General features: G+C 34.7%; 1 long non-coding RNA gene across 1 annotated transcript in view; it reads left to right on the top strand.

Moving 5' to 3' along the window:
* Positions 1-14,309, top strand: part of LOC103883763 — a 33,387-nt gene extending 19,078 nt beyond the window's left edge. Inside the window, exons 2-4 of the long non-coding RNA XR_002521600.2 lie at positions 9,127-9,274; positions 10,230-10,314; positions 13,487-14,309. This is a non-coding gene — a long non-coding RNA (uncharacterized LOC103883763). The remainder of the gene's footprint in view (positions 1-9,126; positions 9,275-10,229; positions 10,315-13,486) is intronic.
* The last annotated feature ends 5,794 nt before the right edge of the window (positions 14,310-20,103 follow it).

Below are 20,103 nucleotides of genomic sequence, written 5' to 3'. Positions count from 1 at the left end.
TGTTTCTGCCTATCTCTGCTAGCATTAGAAAATGAGAGGAGCAGATGTAAACAGAAGGTTAAAAAGAAGCTGTGAATTGGTGTGGTTTCTTATTCTTTAATTGGCTACATGTGTGATCCTGGACTAGCCATGTAATTACTTAAACCTCATATTCCTCATCTACAAAATAAATAGAATGAACCTGAATGATATTTATTTCCTGCTCAGATGTAAAGTTCAGTGATGACAATATGTAAATTAATAAATAATATGTAAATGAATGAGGATGGCTGAGTTACAATAAATCTTTACTTATGAAAAAGAGCAATGAGTTAGATTTGGCTCACAAGCCATAGTTTGCCAACTTTTGATCTAGAATAGTTTCTATTGAATAGGTAGCTGATAAGGTTTGGCTTTGACCCCACCCAAATCTCATCTTGAATTGTAACTCCCATAATCCCCATGTGTCCTGGGAGGGATGTGGTGGGAGGTAATTTAATCCTGGGGTTGGGAGAGGGGTTCCTCTGCTGTTCTTGTAATAGTGAATAAGCCTCACAAGATGTGATGGCTTTATAAAGGGAAGTTCCTCTGCACATGCTGTCTTGCCTGCTGCCATGTAAGACATGCCTTTGCTCCCTCTTTGCCTTCCACCATGATTGTGAGGCCTCTCCAGCCATGTGGAACTGTGAGTCCATTAAACCTTTTTCTTTATAAATTAATCAGTCTCAGGTATATCTTTGTTAGCAGCATGAGAACATACAAATACAGTTAATTGGTACTGGGTGGTGGGGCGCTGCTGTAAAGATACCCGAAAACATGGAAGCAACTTTGGAACTGAATAACAGGAAGAGGTAAGAATAGCTTGGAGGGCTCAAAAGAAGACAGAAACATGTGGGAAAGTTTGAAATTTCCTAGAAATTTGTTTGAAATTTCCTAGAGGCCTCAGAAAACAAGAAGATGTGGGAAAGTTTGCAACTTTTTAGAGACTTGTTGGGAATGGCTTTGACCAAAACGCTGATAGTGATGTAGACAATGAAGTCCAGGCTGCTGTGATCTTAGATGAGGAACTTGTTGGGAACTGGAATAAAGGTGACTCATGCTATGTTTTAGCAAAAAGACTGATAACATTTTGCTCCTTCCCTAGAGATCTGTGGAACTTTGAACTTGAGATAGATGATGTAGGATATCTGGCAGAGGAAATTTCTATGCAGTAATGCATTCAAGAGGTAACTAGGGTGCTCTTTAAAGCATTCAGTTTTGTTCATCACAAAGTAGGGTTTGGAATTGGAACTTATGTTTAAAAGGGAAGCAGAGCATAAACGTTCAGAAAATTTGCAGCCTGACAATACAATAGAAAAAGAAAACCCGTTTTCTGAAAAGAAATTCAAGCTGGCTGCAGACATTTGCATAAATAATAAGGAGCTAAATGATAATCACCAAGACAATGGGAAAAATGTCTCCAGGACATGTCAGTGGTCTTCATGACAGCCCCTCCTATTATAGGCCCAGAGGCCTAGGAAGAAAAAATGGTTTTGTAGGCTGGCCCCAGGGCCTTGGTGCTTTGTGCAGTCTCAGAATTTGGTTCCACTCATCCCAGCAATGACTAAAAGGGGCCAAAGTATAGCTTGGGCTGTGGCTTCACAGACTGAAAGCCCCAAGCCTTGGCAGCTTACATGTGGTGCTGTCCCTGTGGGTGTGCAGAAGTAAAGTACTGAGGTTTGGAAACCTCTGCCTAGATTTCAGAGAATGTGTGGAAATGTCTGGATGTCCAAGCAGAAGGCTGCTTCAGGGATGGAGCCGTCACGGAGAACCTCTGCTAGGGGAAGTGTGGAAGGGAAATGTGGGATTGGAGCCTCACAGAGTCCCCACGGAGCTGTGAGAAGAGGGCTGCCATTCTCCAGAAACCAGAATGGTAGATCCACTGACAGCTTCCACTGTGCACCTGGAAAAGTAGCAGAGCAGATACTGAATGCTAGCCTGTCAAAGCAGCTGGGGCGGTGGGGGTTGGGGGGGGGTGAGGGGCTATATTTTGCAAAGCCTTAAAAGGGCAGAGCTGCCTGAGACCATGGGAATCCACCACTTGCTGCATCAGCATGACCTAGATGTAATACATGTCATCAAACGAGATTGTTTTGGAAGTTTAAGGTTTAATGACTGCACTATTGGATTTCAGATTTGCATGAGACCTCTAGCCCTTTGTTTTGGCCAATTTCTCCTATTTGGAATGGATGTATTTGGCCAATGCCTGTACCCCCATTGTATCTAGGAAGTAACTAACTTGCTTTTGATTTTACAGGCATAGGAAGAAGGGACTTGCTTTGTCTCAGATGAGTCTTTGGACTTGGAATTTTTGGTTAATGCTGGAATGAGTTAAGACTTTGGGAGACTGTTGAAACCACATGATTGTGTTTTGAAATTTGATATCATGAGAACTGGGAGGGGCCAGGCATGGAATGATATGGTTTGGCTGTGTCCCCACACAAATCTCGTCTTGAATTGTAGCTCCCATAATCCACACTTGTCCTAGGAGTGATCTGGTTGGAGGTAATAGAATCATGGGGCCAGGTTTTCCCATGCTGTTCTTGTGATACTGAATAAGTCTCACGATTTCTGATGGTTTTATAAAGGGCAGTTCCCCCTGCACATGCTCTCTTCCCTGCCACCATGTAAGACATACTTTTGCTCCTCTTTTGCCTTCTGCTGTAACTGTGAGGCCTCCCCACTTATGTGGAACTGTGAGTCCATTAAACCTCTTTTTTATTGTTTAAATTACCCAGTCTTGGGTATATCTTTATTAGTAGCATGAGAACAGACAAATACAGTAGCACTTTGTTTCTCTCTTCCTACACTAATTAATACATACTCAAAAACAATTTAATATGTTAAATTAAAATTTTCTAACGTAATAGAATTAAGATAAAATAAATTTTCCAAGTTTTGGAGAACTTGTACACTCATCCATACCTCTTGTATTTTCTGTTTACAACTCCTAATGATGTCACCTCCAGCATAATAGTGATCCAGCAATACTGTTTATAAAAGCACGTTTTTAAAAAGATACTATTAGAAAGAGCATATGTAGTACAGATTCAAAAGCTTAGATAACCTAAGATTATGGCAAAGAAGTTGATTATACATAAAATTAGTAAATATAAGTTGTAGGTAAAGATAGTATATGTAGGGTAGAATCTATAATATTAAGACAAATAATCTATCAAAACAAGGAGCACAGATGTTTGGATTGATGGAAAGATGGTAAGAATACAATGTTTATTTAAAAAGTAGAGGTTTTCTAATGGAGAAGAGACTCTAAGCTTCCTTGAATTATTATTATTATTATTATTTTGAGAATGGAGTCTTACACTGTCACCCAGGCTGGAGTGCAGTGGCATTATCTCGGTTCACTGCAAACTCCCCCTCCTGAGTTCAAGTAATTCTCTTGCCTCAGCCTCCCGAGTAGCTGGGATTACAGGTGCCTGCCACCGTGCCTGGCTAATTTTTTTTTTGTTCTTTTTTTTTTTTTTTTTTTTTTTTTTTTTTAAATAGAGATGGGTTTCACCATGTTGGCCAGGCTGGTCTCGAACCCTTGACCTCAAGTGATCTGCCTTCCTTGGCCTCCCAAAGTGCTAGAATTACAGGCATGAACCACCATGTGCAGCCTGCTTGTCCTTTAAAGCTGCTGTTGATGTAATCATATTGTTTTTCTTTAATTTACTGAGTAAATGAATTATAATAAAGAACTGTTATTACTTTTCTGGAATATTCTTTAATCATTTTTGATAATCATCTGGATTTGATTTCCTAATATTTGCTTAGAATGCTTGTTTTCATATTGATGAATAAAATTTGTCTACAGTTTTTTTTTTTATATTTCCTTTACCAGAAACAGGTTATGCTAAATTGAAAAATTAAATTGGGAGGGTTTATTGTTTGTTTCATCTGGATTAATTTAAGTTGTATTGCAAAGTATCCTGACAAAATATATGTTCAAATGTTAGAATGTCTATTGTTTACAATCATTATGTAATTTTTATATTCCATTTTCTCTTTGTTATCTTAAGATTTGCTGATATAAATTTGTATATAATATACTCCCATGATTAGTTTACTTTTTTTTTTTGTTTTTGAGACAGAGTTTTGCTTTCTTTGCCCAGGCTGTAGTGCAAGGGCATGATCTTGGCTCACTGCAACCCACCTCCTGGGTTCAAGTGATTCTCCTGCCTCAGCCTCTTGAGTAGCAAGGATTACAGGAATGCGCCACCATGCCCGTCTAATTTGCTTGTATTTTTAATAGAGACGGGGTTTCTCCATGTTGGTCAGCCTGGTCTCGAACTCCCAACCTCAGGTGATCCACCTGCCTCAGCCTCCCAAAGTGCTGGGATTATAGGCGTGAGCCATCGTGCCGGGCTGATTAGTTTACATTTATATATCTCATATTTTCTTTTTTAGTCCTAATCTAATATTGTTTGCTGTCCTCCATTTTTGAAAACCTTATTTTAAGGAATTTACCAGTTTTATTGATATTTTTACAAGAATCAGATTTTACAGTTACTGTTTTTGCATTAAAATTATATAAAATTTTCCATACTAATTTCACTATTTTTCTCTACATATATCTTCAGATTGATTTTTGTTCATTATTTAATTTCTTATAATGAATAATATATATGTCCTTCACTTACATCTTTGTTTTTTTTTTTGTTTGTTTGTTTTGTTTTTTTAAGACAGAGTCTCTCTCTGTCACCAGGCTAGACTGCAGTGGCATGATCTTGGCTCAATGCAACCTCCACCTCCTGGGTTCAAGAGATTCTCTTTCCTAAGCCTACCATGTAGCTGGGACTACAGGCATGTGCCACCATGCCCAGAAAACTAATTTTTCTATTTTTAGTAGAGACAGGGTTTCACCATGTTGGCCAGGATGGTCTTGATCTTGTGATCTCATGATCTGCCCATGTCGGCCTCCCAAAGTGCTGGGATTGCAAGCTTGAGCCACCGTGCCAGTCCCCATCTTTATTTTTTCAATATTGAAGACCTTTAAGGTATTTTCAAAATAAATTTAACTATGTTCTATTAGTTTTTATTTAAAATGTTCTTATTTTATTATTTTCTAAGTGAATAATAATTGTATGTTGAATTTTCTTTGAATAATAGAATATTTAGTAATTTATTTCAAAATCCCTAGTAGTTACAAAATTTATTTATTTTTATTATTTATTGGAATTATATTGAATGTATTTACTTTTATTTAGAGGCATGTGAATATATATGTGCATACATATACACAAAAGTTTTGTTTCACATTTCTTCTATTTGCTTCATTTTAATAGAATTATACTAAAAACTTCCAGTAGACCTATGTATAAGTTCATGTATTCTCCCTTGTTGACTATGGAAATCACTATTGTGCTTGTCTCCTAGAATTCAAAACACTTCTTTCAAATGCATTTTATGCCATGGTCTGACTTACTTTGTAAAAGCAGCTTTATTTATTTAACTTCTTAATTTTAAAAATCCTTTAAACCTAGACATTGTTCATTATATCTATAATAATTTACTTGCATTAAAAGTACTCCCAAGTCTTGTCAACCTTTGTCTGAACTTAACCTGCTAGTAACTCTCCTCACAAAGCAAGTTTTTTCACCTCTGTGTCATTAGTCACATATTTACTTTTGCCTGAAATATCCAGATTTTATCTCACTATCTGCTTAGCCCCAATCTTTTTTCCAAATATCCTCCCCCAAATGACCTGCCAGTTTTACGTTGTTCTCAGCATTGCCTGTGTGAAGCATGAATTCTAAGCATTCTTTACTTTTTAATTTATTGTTTTAAATTTTGTCATTTCATCATATGACAACCTAACAAAAATAATATGAGAACAAAATCAGAGACAGCCATGTTATAACTCAGTACTGCCACAGAATTTTGGTGTCTGTTTTAGTCCATTTCACATCAGTTGTTCTCCAATAATTTTAGTATCTATGATACTATAGGGAATAAAAGTACAATTTTTTAACCTTAATATTATATTCAAGTTTGGTCACTTCACAGGGCAAATTTTTTCTTTATTTCAAAAATTATTTACAATTTAAAATGCTTTTGTAAAATAAAACCTAGCTTCTTAGGTTCATATAGTGAGATGTTGCCTAAACATTATAACAAATAAATGGAAAGGTGGTCCGAAAATAATGACGAGGAGCTAAAAACAAAACAGACATGAGAAGGTAAATTTATTGTAAATGATAATCAAATAATATGATAATGCTGAATGAAGAATAGCTTCACAGTTATTCAATTGTATGATAGTAGAACTGACTCATATGGTTCACCATTTAGACATGTGTAACAACACACACAAGTATACTACAGCATAACTATCTATCAATATCTCTAACTGATGGACTCTGTATATTCCCTTTATTGTACTTTCCTTCTTGCAGTAGTTCTTTAACAGTGAATGTGTTGGAAAGCAGTAACTCACTTTGCTTTATATAAATGGGAGTAGAACTCTTTTGTTTGTTTGTTTTGTTTTGTTTTTTGAGACGGAGTCCTGCTCTGTCACCCAGGCTGGAGTGTAGTGGCGAGATCTCGGCTCACTGTAACCTCCGCCTCCCTGGTTTAAGCAATTCTCCTGCTTCAGCCTCCTGAGTAGCTGGGACTACAGGCGCCTGCCACGACGCCTGGCTAATTTTTGTATTTTTAGTAGAGACAGGGTGTTACCATGTTGGCCAGGCTGGTCTCAAACTCCTGACCTCAGCTGATCCGCCAGCCTCAGCCTCCCAAAGTGCTGGGATTATAGGCGTGAGCCACCGCACCCTGCCGCAGAACTCCTTATACTTCCCACTTAGTATTCACAGGTGTTACTGACCAGTGAAAATTTTCAAAGATCTTCAGAACAGAATGGAAAAAAATTAGGAAGTTTGGTTTGACTAGCAGAACAGTGTTCAGAGTGTCTTATATGTTTCCTTCCAGATGCAGATAAGCTATGGAGTTTTGATTTTTTTTCCATGTAAAGATGAAACTTAAAATGTAGAGAAACATACAGATGATAACCCTCTTCACTTTCCAAAATTATGACAGCTAAGTCTCTTAGTCACAATTTAGAAAATCAGATTGCACATACATTGAGTTATGAAAAGCAACAATGATATTTTTGTAAATGTTTCAGAATAACATTTTATACTTAAGATGAAAAATGTCTAATTTAGAAAGTGAATCTGTCCTAGAGGCTGAAGACCAATAATCCAGAAATATGATAGGCACACAAAGAAACGCTTTTCTAAATATTAGCCCCACACTATAATGGCTTTGACCCTGTATGGTTGCTGTGATTACCAACAGGAGAAAGCCTATGTTTACTTGAAATTGTGGCTTTGATCACTAGAGATTTAAATAATATAGAACAACCAATATTTAAATAACTGAGGGAAAAAAATCAATTGCTTCAAGAGTATTGAGAATCAAATACTAAAAATTGAGTATGTGTTGGTATATGGGAATATATGTATTTGTTTCTATGACGTATAAACATATATGTGTGTTTAATCTGTGTGTGAAAATGTATGTGTGTGTGCACATGTGTTAACAAGTCACAGAAGATTGTCTCATTCTAAGATTCGGAGTTTCCAATTTACTTGTCAATAGTTTATTTGCCAAACTTTATTTTGTATATATTAATATAAACTTTGGAGCAGAGATTTTCAACTTTGGGTCTGTTGACATTTTGGAATGCATTGATGTTTGTTGTCGGAATGAGGCTGTCTTGAACATTGTAGGAAGTTAGCAGCATCTCCAGTCTCTATTAAGTAGATGCTAGTAGTAGCCATGCCGTAGTTTTGACAACCAAATATTTCTCTAGATATTTCCAGATGTTTCATGGAAAAGGAGGTGAAATCACCCCAGTTAACAACTACTGCCTAGAGAAAAATGAACAATAAAAGACACAGCAACTCTTTCTCAGCATACACAGATCCTGTGTAAATACGTAATTTCAATTTTTTATATTACTCTGTTCTTTAAATATCATACTTCATTCTTTGGCTAAGTCACATTTGAGAAGTATGATCATTTATTTATTAAAATCTATATAAAAGGATAAGGTCAAAGCTATTATCATACACTTCTACTTAAAAATTCTTCTTAAATTCACAAAGGCTGTAATAAATATAGGGTTATTAATTGTCTGTAAAGAAGTGTGTAAATTACGTAACAATAAACTCTACACACTGTATTAAAACGTTAAAGGCTAGAGGCATCTGTACCTTACATAAAATTACTTCTATATACAAAGAAAATATTAACAATGAATATGAAGTTATAAATGTTTTAAAATCAATGCTTGTCTAATTTTGAAAACCTATTGGAGTCTTGCAGTACTTTGATACTTTCTGCATTAAATTCTCCTAAAACACTGTCTGCTTTGTAGAAGTTTCAAGGACACATTGAAGGAGAATAAAATTATAAAGTAACATTGCAGCTTGTTCTTATATTTACATTTATCTTTAAAGAGGGTAATTTATTTTGGGGGCCAAAGAGAACTATATATCATACTAATGCACTTTCAGTTTAAAATTTGCCCTTCATGCTATGACTGGACATTGTTAAGCTCAGTTTGCAGTGGTTTTATTTGCTGGAGGGGGAATTTCAAATAGGTAAGCTCTATAGTAGTCTCTGCTTAGAATATATTTTCTGTTTTGCATTTATGTGGGAGTGGCAAAACAAAAAAAAATCATCTGCTAAAAGAATAACCTCCATAATAACCATTTCCTAAATCTGTTGAACTGATCCTCATATGTCTACCAGATGGTGAAGTGGTGAAATGGAACCAAGTACACCTCGAGGCAGTTGCTGTTGCTGTTAATCTCCGGAGGATTTCAATGTGGAAGCATACCTTCCTAAAGTCTGCATCAACCTTGCAAGTCAAAAAGAGATTTTCAATATAGTTTCTGAAAAGGAAGACAGGAATTTGTTGTGTCTCTGCTCTTCTGTTCAAACAAAAAAAATGAGTTTTTGCTGGTTTTAGAAATACAAGTGTACAACATGGTTTTGCTTGAGGACTAAATTATCAACATATACTACAACTTTGTCCTGAACTGCATCTAACTATAGAGATTCTGTTCTAATAAATTCTGTTTATAAATTCTGTTCTAGTGCATTTAAATACAAAGTCTGGGCTGGAAAAGAGGCATGCCAGGAAGAGGAGGGAAGGTTGTGTGATAATCAAGAAGACAAATTCCATTTCTATTTGTTAAGAAGTGAGAAGCAAAACTCCAAAAACTTCTTGATGTTTAAAAACAAGGTGAAGCATGTCACTTTAATACAGATGATGACATTTAGAAGTTACTCTCTGAATAATTTTCTGGCCAAGGCTGTAACACCGCTCCAAGCACAACCAATTAAAATATGGGAAAAAGGACCAAAAACATAATCTATCTTGTATAAGTAGTTACTGGGAATTTGTTTTTTAAAATGGACCATTTCTTAAATTAAAAGAGAGTCTTTAAGAAGATTGTTTGTATTTGTTATTACTATTATAATGTGGAATGCCCCATTTAATTTAGAATAACATGCTAGGGAGACAAGAAGAAAAATCAAATTTTGTCATTCTTTTGACTAAATCTTAACTGTTACTTTTACATAAAGTATATAGTTATTTCACAAATATTAATAATCAACAATACTTGGAATTTTCCAAGAGGGAAGAAACAAACAAACAAACAAAAAAACTCTGTTAGGTTCTAAATTCCTAATGTGTGTGTATTTCTTAGAAATAAAAAAAGAATAAATGCTTTTGTTAGTTAAGGTATTAAAACTAGCAAAGTATTTAACAACGTACTTCTTTACTCCTTCAGTTAAGTATGATGTATATGTGGCAGTATAACATTTGTTAAACTTTTCATCATAAAAGTATATTATTACTACATATAGCAATTAAAATACCATTTTCCACAGAAGAACCTGTATTAGTCTTTTATCCAGCACAATTCAGCACTTGAATGCTAATTTCAGTATAACTCAGTTTATTACCATACATTTCCTGAAGGCAACTTTGAAAATAGACATGTAAGCTAGGAAAGATCTTCCAAATGCTTCACATTTTATTCCCCTTCGAGTATCTTTAAATGCAACAGCTCTTCTACTGCTCTGGTATATATTTCATTGTGAACCTTAAATAAAAACCTCTCATGCAGTTTTATTTAATGTCTTCTTTATGTTTTCTTCTCTCATATTATTTCTCCATTTTTTTTCCCCAGATGTTCAAAAGATGGTTTGTCAAGGAAGAATCTTACTGAAGAAAAGAAATGAATGGGTCAACAGAGAACCCTCCTCATTGGAAATGTAAGGAGACCAGTAGAAGCAATATATTAATATACTTTTATTTCATTTATACAATACTACATTTAATATTGATAATATATTTGGTTTGGATTAATGGGGATTTAATTTAAAAACAAAATGCCAAGATTATACAATTAATAAGAGAAATATAACAAGGGTTTTTTTTTTAATTCAGTAGATGTTTATTCTATGTGAATAAGCAATTCAAAACACAGAAAGTCTTAATGAATAAAATAAAATTCTATGTTTATTCTATTAGTAGAAAAATTCAATGGCAAATAGTGTTAAATAACATAGATTATTCAGAAATTTTATTCAATTCTGACTTTTTCTCTTACTACATGTATGAGGATGAGCATATAACTAAGCCTAAGTTCCTTCCTCTATAAATTGGTATTAGTAACTTGGAGCTGCATTATCAATAGAACTTTCTGTGATGAAGAAAATGTCCTATATCAGCTCTGTCTGATACAATAGCCACTAAGCACATGTGATTATTGAACACTTGGGATAAGACTAGTGCTATTGAAAAACTGAATTCTTAATTTTAGTTAATTAATTAATTTTATTTATTTTATTTATTTATTTTGAGACTGCATATTGCTGTGTTGCACAGGCTGGAGTGCAGTGGTGCAATATCAGCTCACTGCAACCTTCCCTCCTGGTTCAAGGGTTTCTCTTGCCTCAGCCTCCTGAGTAGCTGGGTACAGGCATGTGCCACCATGTCCGGCTAATTTTTGTATATTTAGTAGAGATAGGGTTTCACCATATTGGCCAGCATGGTCTTGAAATCCTGACTTCAAGTGACTCACCTGCCTCAGCCTCTCAAAGTACTAGGATTATAGGTGTGAGCCACCACGCCTGGCCGATTTTAGTTAATTTAAATGTAAATAGTTATATGTGGCTGGTTACTACAGTATTTTTCAGTACACCCTTAGAGGATTTAGTGATATTATCATGAAATTAATTATATTATTTATTAAAATAATTTCTCTTTTCATTTTCTCATAAAATTAGCAAAGGTCAAAATGTTGGCCAGGGTGTGTTGAGAATGTCTTTCTAATAAAATTATTATGCAGGAGTGTATTGATGCTATATTGGAAACAAAATTTGTATATCTAAGTCTTAAAATGTTAATTTTTTAACTGTAAAATCTTATTTTGAAATATTACTCAAGAAAATAATATAATTTTGGCATTAAAATTTTTGCTTAACTGACTTTATTTTAAGAAAAAGATTGGTCAATTGCTATAAGCCTTTATTAATCCATTGTAGGTGCAAATCATGTGACAGTTTGAACAATCGTTAAATTAAGTACATATTAAGATGTCACAGATTTATATGAGCTGTGCTATAGTGAGAAACAAGAACAACAAAAAACAGCAATATGCTGGAAACCCTAAGAAAGACATTTCATTTCTCTTATCAGTTAGTTGTGTGTCTTTGGGAACACCAAAGAACTGCTCTGGGTCTTAGACTTTCTCATTTGCAAAATGAAAGATGTATAATCTATAAAAGACATTTCAGTTATACAATTCTATGTCTCTTGCTGCTTTTTCACTGAAAAACCCAGAAACAAGTTTTAAAAAATAGTCTTGTTGTTTACCACAGTTGTATTCAATACAACACGTATCTTTGGGGAAGAATTAATATTTATCCTGAGGCAAAGTTGCTTTTAAGGAGGATAATTTGTCAAATACTCTTTGAGAGCTCACTGTTGAGCATCATCAAAGCGAGGGAAAGAGTACTTGGACTCATCTTGCAGTAACATACAAGGAGACTCTTTGGAGTGAAGCATATAAAGTGAGAGCTCCAAGGCACACACAGCAGTCAAAAGAGAAATGAGCCGGGCAACAGACCTGATGAAATATTAACCGTACTGAGAACTTGACTATATATACAAGGTTCAGTAATAACATACAGTCTAAGAGAAAGGATGTGCATTTAGATTTTTATCTGCTTAAATTGTGGTGATAAACTATAAAAGAAAGCCCTAGATTATCTGTAGGATGCTAGTGAGATGAACTGTATGTAGAAATATTTTTAATCTAATTAATGTGTAACTGATCTATAATATCATCAGCCATTACATTTGAACTTAAGTGACAAAAAGCACGATGCTATTAATGAACTATGAATGTGAGAAAGAAAAGAAAAAATTGGGGAGAAATACCATATTTTAATTTTTGATCTTTTGGAATCGTAAGACCATAAGAAAGTTAAAGGGAATGAAAATCTGAAGCTTCAGAAGGAAGTCATAGTGAAAAGTTTTTTTACAAGCATTGTGCATAGTCACTGAAATCAAAACTCTAGTCACTATTAAGGCTACTAAATTACATGCACAATTCAATTTGTTAAGAAACATGGTTCCATCTACATATAAACAAACAGGATCCATTCAGACAGTGAGACAATTATGTCTAATAAATGCAAACCAAAGATACTTTCCCTCTGACTGTAGCAGTAATCCTTGTGCATTATTCCTACATTGTGTTTAATTGCCCTTCCATTTTTGTCCTAATCAGATCCTGAACCTTGAACTGGTAAGACATTTGGCCTCACTCCTATTTTCTGCTCTTGTCCAAAGAAATTTGAATTTGGTTTTCTCCATTTAATTGTATTAATCTGTCCTTTAACAATATCTGACCTAACCTCCTTACTGGATCTTTCTCATTGGCTACAAAAGGTGGGATAGTCTAGCTATTTAAACTGTCCTTCTAGATCCAAAATTCTGTCCACAGCATTGGCATTGGGTACTACATCTCAGAATGATCTCCCCTTTACTGGAAAAAGTTTTACTACTCATGGGTTACCCCTGGAGTCATATCTATGCTATAGGAACTGTTTTCTTAACTAGGGTTTCTAATCTAGGGAACATAACATGATCCAACTTAGGAAAATCAGATTTTCTTTTCCAGAATTTAAAACTCGAACAAAGACACAGATATTAGGAACCATGAAACCTAAGACCTTAGGGATATGTTGGCAACTTAGAGATCATTTTTGTGAATTATTGTGGCTGAATTTTCAGGGCTGCTCTGCATCCAGAGCAGGAAAAAAAAAAATCTGCATATTTCACTTTGCTTTTGACTCCTGAGCTGCCCAAAGAAATAAATTTATTTTGGAATAAACTTATTCTAATAAGTTTATTTTGCTTTACCTTCCGGTGCAGATTTTGATCAGAAGAACCTTGGAAAACAGAATCACGCAGCCCTATGAGGTGAAAATACACGTAAGTAGGAATTACAAGAAAAATCTCTATCTCTGTATATAAATTGTAGTCTATCTTTTTTTCTCTCTCTCCGTGTGTGTGTGTGTGTGTGTGTGTGTGTGTCCTGGGTGTCTCACTCACTGAAGCCATCTGACCCTTAATATTCTGACATTTCGGGTGAGCTTGGTTATCTCTTACTTCTCTTACATTCTCTAGGAGTGCTTATTTAAAAGCCAGGTTACTATGACACACCAAGAGGTGCTGATTCACTAAGGGGCTGGGTAGGAAATATGAACTATAAAACTGCATTTATTTATTTATATTCACTATTTTCTATGTTTGCATGTGTGTGTGTATGCATATATAAGTGATATGTATAACAGCTCTTCCTTGTTCTCAGGGGATATGTTCCAAGACACCAGTGGATGCCTAAAACCATGGATGGTGCTGAACCCTGTGCATACCATGTTTTTTTCCTGTATATACACAGTAATTATAAAGTTTAGTTTAAGCTGGGTGTAATGAAAGATTAACAACAATAACTAATAATAAAATAGAATAATTCCTGTAGTAAAAATTATGAGATTGTGGTCTCTCTTAAAATATCTTATTGTACTGTACTCACCTATTTTGGGCCTGCAGTTGACAATGAGTAATTAAAACTATGGAAAGTAAAATTGTGAATAATGGGATGGTACTGTATGTATTTATAAATATGTCATCTGTTGAAGCAGCAAAACCCAAAAGGAGTAGGTTATATTCTCCCATTTAAAGAAACCCTAATAAAATTTTGTAGAAAGAAAAAAAAATAACAGAAACAATTTCATATGTAAAGTTAGAAAATTTAAATGAAATCTTTTCTCTACACTATACCACATATCCTTTAATAAAGAAAATGAATGGTTTGTGAATTTGCCTTATGCCTATAAATATAAGAGAGGAGCTCTGAATCATAACTTGAATCTCAGTTAATGAGTACTGTCTTATTTTAAAGATATTTCAAATATGCAGAATGCAAACGTGTACTGACTTTCAGATAGAAGAAGTTAAGCGTGTTAATTACCTAAGTTTTATAGCCTATGGACAATGTAAACAGAATTACTATCCATTGAACCATTTGTTCAAACTCATTATTTATATTTCAAGAATGTTCTAAGTTATTTTTAAGAGTGAAATAATGTTTAATCTTGTCAAATAATATAAGAGACTATTCATATATCAGGCGTCAAAAAATAGAAATAGAGTCCTTTGTTTCTGGCAGAAAGAGAACCTAAAAGAAGGCCATACCAGTGCCTCATTAGTCACTCCTTGGAATCTTTACCACCATCAACCATTTTATTTTTTCCATTTATGTCATGGGAATTTGCCAGTCAACCAGAATTGTCAAACCATGAGAAATTCCCTTTCCTCATTTTCCTATATGCCTCTGTGGAACACTTGGGAGCAGATTTAGTAACTACGGCCTTGTACTGAATTTTAACTACTGACATGAAAGTGAAAGGTACTATCCTGAGTCATTCTGTCCTTCTCCCTCTGGATTATCTCCATTTTTAGTCTCTGTTACATATGGTAAAACACCAAGGTGTTGAATCAGTAATTTTGTGGAGTTACAGAAATTTCCTCACTGTTTTCATTTTAATTGAATTGGAAAGAACTTGGAAGTTTGAACATGGTGATGAGTCAGATGTCATGGAGAACCTTTAGCTGAAGAGAGAAATGTATTTTCAGGGCTTACAATTAAAAGTATAACAATGGGTAACTCAATTCAACTGTGTGTGTGCCTATCCAGAAGATAGAGGAAGGGTCATAAGTATCTTAGCGCATTTATTGTAAACTAATACTGTTAAAGTTTATCACTTGGATTTTTACACAAAGGAAATGTAAAACAAACAAACAAAAAATTAGGCCTGGCATAGTGGCTTCCACGCCTGTAACCCAGCACTTTGGGGGGCCGAGGCAGGTGTATTTCTTGAAGCCAGGAGGTCGAGACCAGCCTGGCCAACATGGTTAAACCTCATTTCTACTAAAAAATACAGATATTAACTGGACATGGTGGGGGACACATGTAATCCCAGCTACTTGGGAGGCTGAGGCAGGAGAATTATTTGAACCTGGGAGGCGGAGGTTGTAGTTTGCTCAGATTGTACCACTGCACGCCAGTCTGAACGACAGAGTGAAACTAGGTCAAAAAAAAAAAAAAAAGGAAAACAAAAAAGTATTTTTCTTTCATTCTGATTTACAATAGTTTCCTTAGTTTATATGTTATACTTTGTAGTTGTACTAATATTGCTTATTCTTCCTCTTTCCTTCCTACTCTTTCCCTCTCTCTGTATGTCTTTTTCTGTATCTCTCTTCCTTTCTGTATGATATATCCCATGGGAAATTCCTCACTTCAAATACAAGGAAACTAAAAAGCTTGTGGAAAAATTGAATTGAAAGACAAAAATTTAAAAAATAATGTAAACCTCAAACTTTATTTCTCAACATAAGGGCCATCAAGTTCAACACACATTGCGGGAGATTATATCAGCCATTTAATCCATCCCTAAAGAACTGACAGTCTTCGGAATTTAATATCAATGCAGTCATTTTTTATTAGGTTAGTGCAAAAGTAATTGTGGTTTTGCCTTTCAAAATGAAATGGCAAGGTCGGGTGGGGTGGCTAACACCTGTAATCCCAGCACTTTGGGAGGCCTAGGAGGGCGGATCACTTGAGGTCAGGAGTTTGTGACCAGCCTGACCAACTAGTTGAAAACCTGCCTCCACTAAAAATACAAAAATTAGCACAGCGTGGTGGCACATGCCTGTAATCCCAGCTACTCGGAAGGCTGAGACAGAAGAATCACTTGAACCCAGGAGGTGGAGGTTATGGTGAGCCGAGACCGTGCCACTGCACTCCTGGGTGACGGAGTGAGGCTCTGTCTCAAAAAATCCCCAAAAAGTAATGGAAAAACCATAGTTAATTTTGCACCAACCTAATACATTGTTAACTGATGAAAAATAGATGCCCTTTACAGATTTGTTATGATTAGAAAACAAAAATAACTTACAAAGAGCCAAATCAGAATGGTGAGGCGGATGCCTAATGATCTCCCATCAAAATTCCCAAAAAATTGCCCCTGTTTGATGAAAGGAATGAGCAGAAACATTGTCATGGTGGAAAGGGACTCTCTAATCGAGCTGTCTTGAGCATTTTTTTGCTAAAGCTTTGTCTAACTTGCTCAAAACACTGTGAGTCAAGAAGCAAAATGACTTGAGCATCGAAAAATAACTGTCTTCATCACCTTTGCTCTTGGCCATCCTGTGTTTGCTGTCACTGGACCACTTCCAGGTCTTGGTAAGCATTGCTTTGATTGTGCTGTGTCTTCAGGAACATATTGGTAAAGCTACGTTTCATCTTGTTTTACTATACAATTATTCAAAACAATGCTTCAGGACCTTGATTCACTTGTTCGAAAGTTCCATCAAAAGCTCTGTTCTTCTCGGCAGCTGATCTGGGTGCAACCATTTTGGCACCCATCAAGTAGAATACGTGTTTTCCCTTAATTGTTTAGTCAGAATTTTGTAAGTTGAACTAACTGAGATGTCTATTGTATTGACTATTGTTTTTGCTGTCAATCATCAGTGCTCTTCAATTAGAGCATAAACAAGATTGAATTTTTCCTTGCAAGTTGATGTGGATGGTCTGCCACTGAAAGCTTCATCCTATCACCATCTTATTCCTTCTTTGAAATCCATTTGTCAACTGCCTATTTATTTGGAGACTGCCCCAATAAATTTTCATAAAGCATATATGATTTCACCATTCTTTCATCCAAGCTTCACCATAAATTTGATGTTTGTTTTCACTTCAATTTTAGCAGAATTTATGTTGCTCTGATTGATAGGGACTATTTTCAAACTGGTGTCTTATCCTTCTTAATATTTCAAACTAGATCCTGTTGAGACATGTTATTAGAAGGTAGTATGAGTTTACTTTGATGAAAAAATAATTTTGAAATCCATGCCTAGTTTTTTTTGTAATATGTATTTTTCATGAATGTTTGAAAGTTTCTTCATATGTTCTTTAAAGTTTTCTTTTAAATTTTCTTCCCTCACATATTTCAAGTGCTAGGTTTAATGCATGTTGTGCCTCAATAGTAAGTGTTGGTCATGGCTAGCACCTTTTAAGCTCTGGAGAGCTGGCATTGAGGCAGATGTAGGGCTTGGATAAGTGATGGTGGTTCACAGAGTGAGGTCAGCAGGTGTTTGCCATAACTATCATGAGAACAACTCCAATATAAATGTCGGTCCCAAAAAGAAGTAAAATGATTAGTTTTATTGATAGGTATTTATTGTAAGTGGCACATAAATCTGTAGTTATAGGAGTTTAGCAAGATTCCTTATTTTAAAATTCAATCGCATACTTTATGACTTGTAAGGCACAATTTCTGTTGCCTTTGCCTTTCCTTGCTAAAGCCATAGCAATCATAATGACAGCAGCATACTGGCTCATGGGTTCAACTGATATCAAATACTTTGGAAATTGGAAAAAAAAATAATTAGATATTAAGCCTCCATGAGTATATTGTAAATTAGAACCATGTCTGTCTTGTTCACTGCTCTATCGCTAATGCCCGAGCACAGTACCTGACTTATACATGGTGCTTGATAAATATTTCTTGACTGAATGAAGGACATTACCATCTTCTACAGATTGCTGCAACTCCCGCTATTTTTCTGTGATCTTATTATGTACTTAGGACCATCTCTGATTTCTCAAATCCGAGTTACATTTAACCAAGTTTTATTACTTTTATATTTTTATAAAGTAAAATATAATTTACAAAGCTAGATAACTATATCCAAATGTAGCTAAAATATAATATAATGATTGCTATGTTAGCATGATAATCAAAGTGCTAGGAGAGCACGGAGGAAGGAATAATTATTCCACTTTGGAATTTCAAGGTATCTAGCACAGATAATTCACCATTTAATCTAAGCCTTGAAAGGAAAGAATATGAATATATGAAAGGCATTATAGTAAACATGGCAAATCAAACACATGTGTTTACCTTTTACAATCCTACATGAAACTTGGAAAAATTATAAGAAAAGAATGAAAAATATATATATATACACACACACACACATACACATATATATATTTCTACCTCCCCCTCAAAAAAAAAATCAGAGTATTAGAGAAGGGGCAATTGCATATAGGTGTTATCAACATATTTTTGTACCAGGAGAAATAGCTGAAGGAAGTAATAGACAAAGAAAGTTAGATGCCAATGATCTACATGGGTAGTGGGGTGCCAATGAGAGGGAGAGTTGAGCACGATAAGACAACCTAGAGGATATAATTTAATGAGATTACATAGAAATTAGAAAATATCTTTTTATAACATGTTTTCATTATGTTACACTTAAACTTTTGAATTTTTAAATGTTTAAGTAAAATTAAGAAATTTCATGAAAGCAAAGATTGTTTAAGAGGAACATTTTCAAATTTTCATTAATACATATTTGCCAGGAGGTGGAAACTTCTTTGGGATATAGAACATTTTGGGGGGGGGGGGGGAAAACTAAATAAAACACAGTATTAAAAATTTTAGTTAACAATTTTGGCTTACAAGAATATTTTATCAAGACGTAGTGCGATGTAATCTTGGAATATGAATATGGTTTGATTTCAGAAATGTTATTATTCTGGTCATTGCTTAAATAAGAAACAAAATTATGCTTGTCTTCATTTATAGTAAAAGTTTACAATAAAATTCAAGACTACATTGCTAATAGCTAACAACCCAGAAATCTTATTGGTTTATAATGACAAACATCTATGTCCTGTTCATGTAGTATGTAATCAAATACAGGTTACTTTGATCTGCTCTATAGGTCTGCTTTCTCCAGAATCCAGGCTAAAGGAGCAGCCCTATTTTGGACATATTATTTTCTTATCAGAGGGAAAAAAGAAAGAGAACTGGTAGAAATTTTAGTGCTTTTTAAGCTTGTGCTCATATATAACATATACCATGTTTTCTGAAATACCACTTATCAAGTACATCACAAATCCATGACTATCATTAATGGGACAGAATATACTCCCCTTACAAGGCAATGAATAAGATGTGACACTGAGCTGGGGTGAATCTTCCTACAGGGCATGGAAATTATACCTGGGAACTATAATACAATCTGCTACACTATGCCTGATATAAAACCAAAACAACAAGTATACCACCAAATATTGTTTCAAATATTAGTCTATGTTGCTTAGCATTATTAAAAAGGTTTTTTATATCAAAAAATTACAGCACACTTCAAATGGAAAATATTTGGTGAAATCTCATTGAAATCAAAATGAAGTATAAGTGACTAGTATCATGATTTCATAAAACTGTGACTTTATGCCAGAATGGAAAGACAAACTAACTGGCAACACTTTCTATTCAGTAAGTTATTTATGACTTTTAGTACATTTAATCATTGTTTTCTCTTGTCATGAAAGTATTCTACACTTACGTTCTTATAATAGATAATTCATGGGCCTCTATCTACTGTGAATTGAATCACTTTTTTCTCTTACT

Source organism: Papio anubis, chromosome 6 (assembly GCF_008728515.1).
Source record: "Papio anubis isolate 15944 chromosome 6, Panubis1.0, whole genome shotgun sequence".
Classification (NCBI taxonomy): Eukaryota; Metazoa; Chordata; class Mammalia; order Primates; family Cercopithecidae; genus Papio; species Papio anubis.
This window is presented reverse-complemented; position numbering and strand designations above follow the sequence as displayed.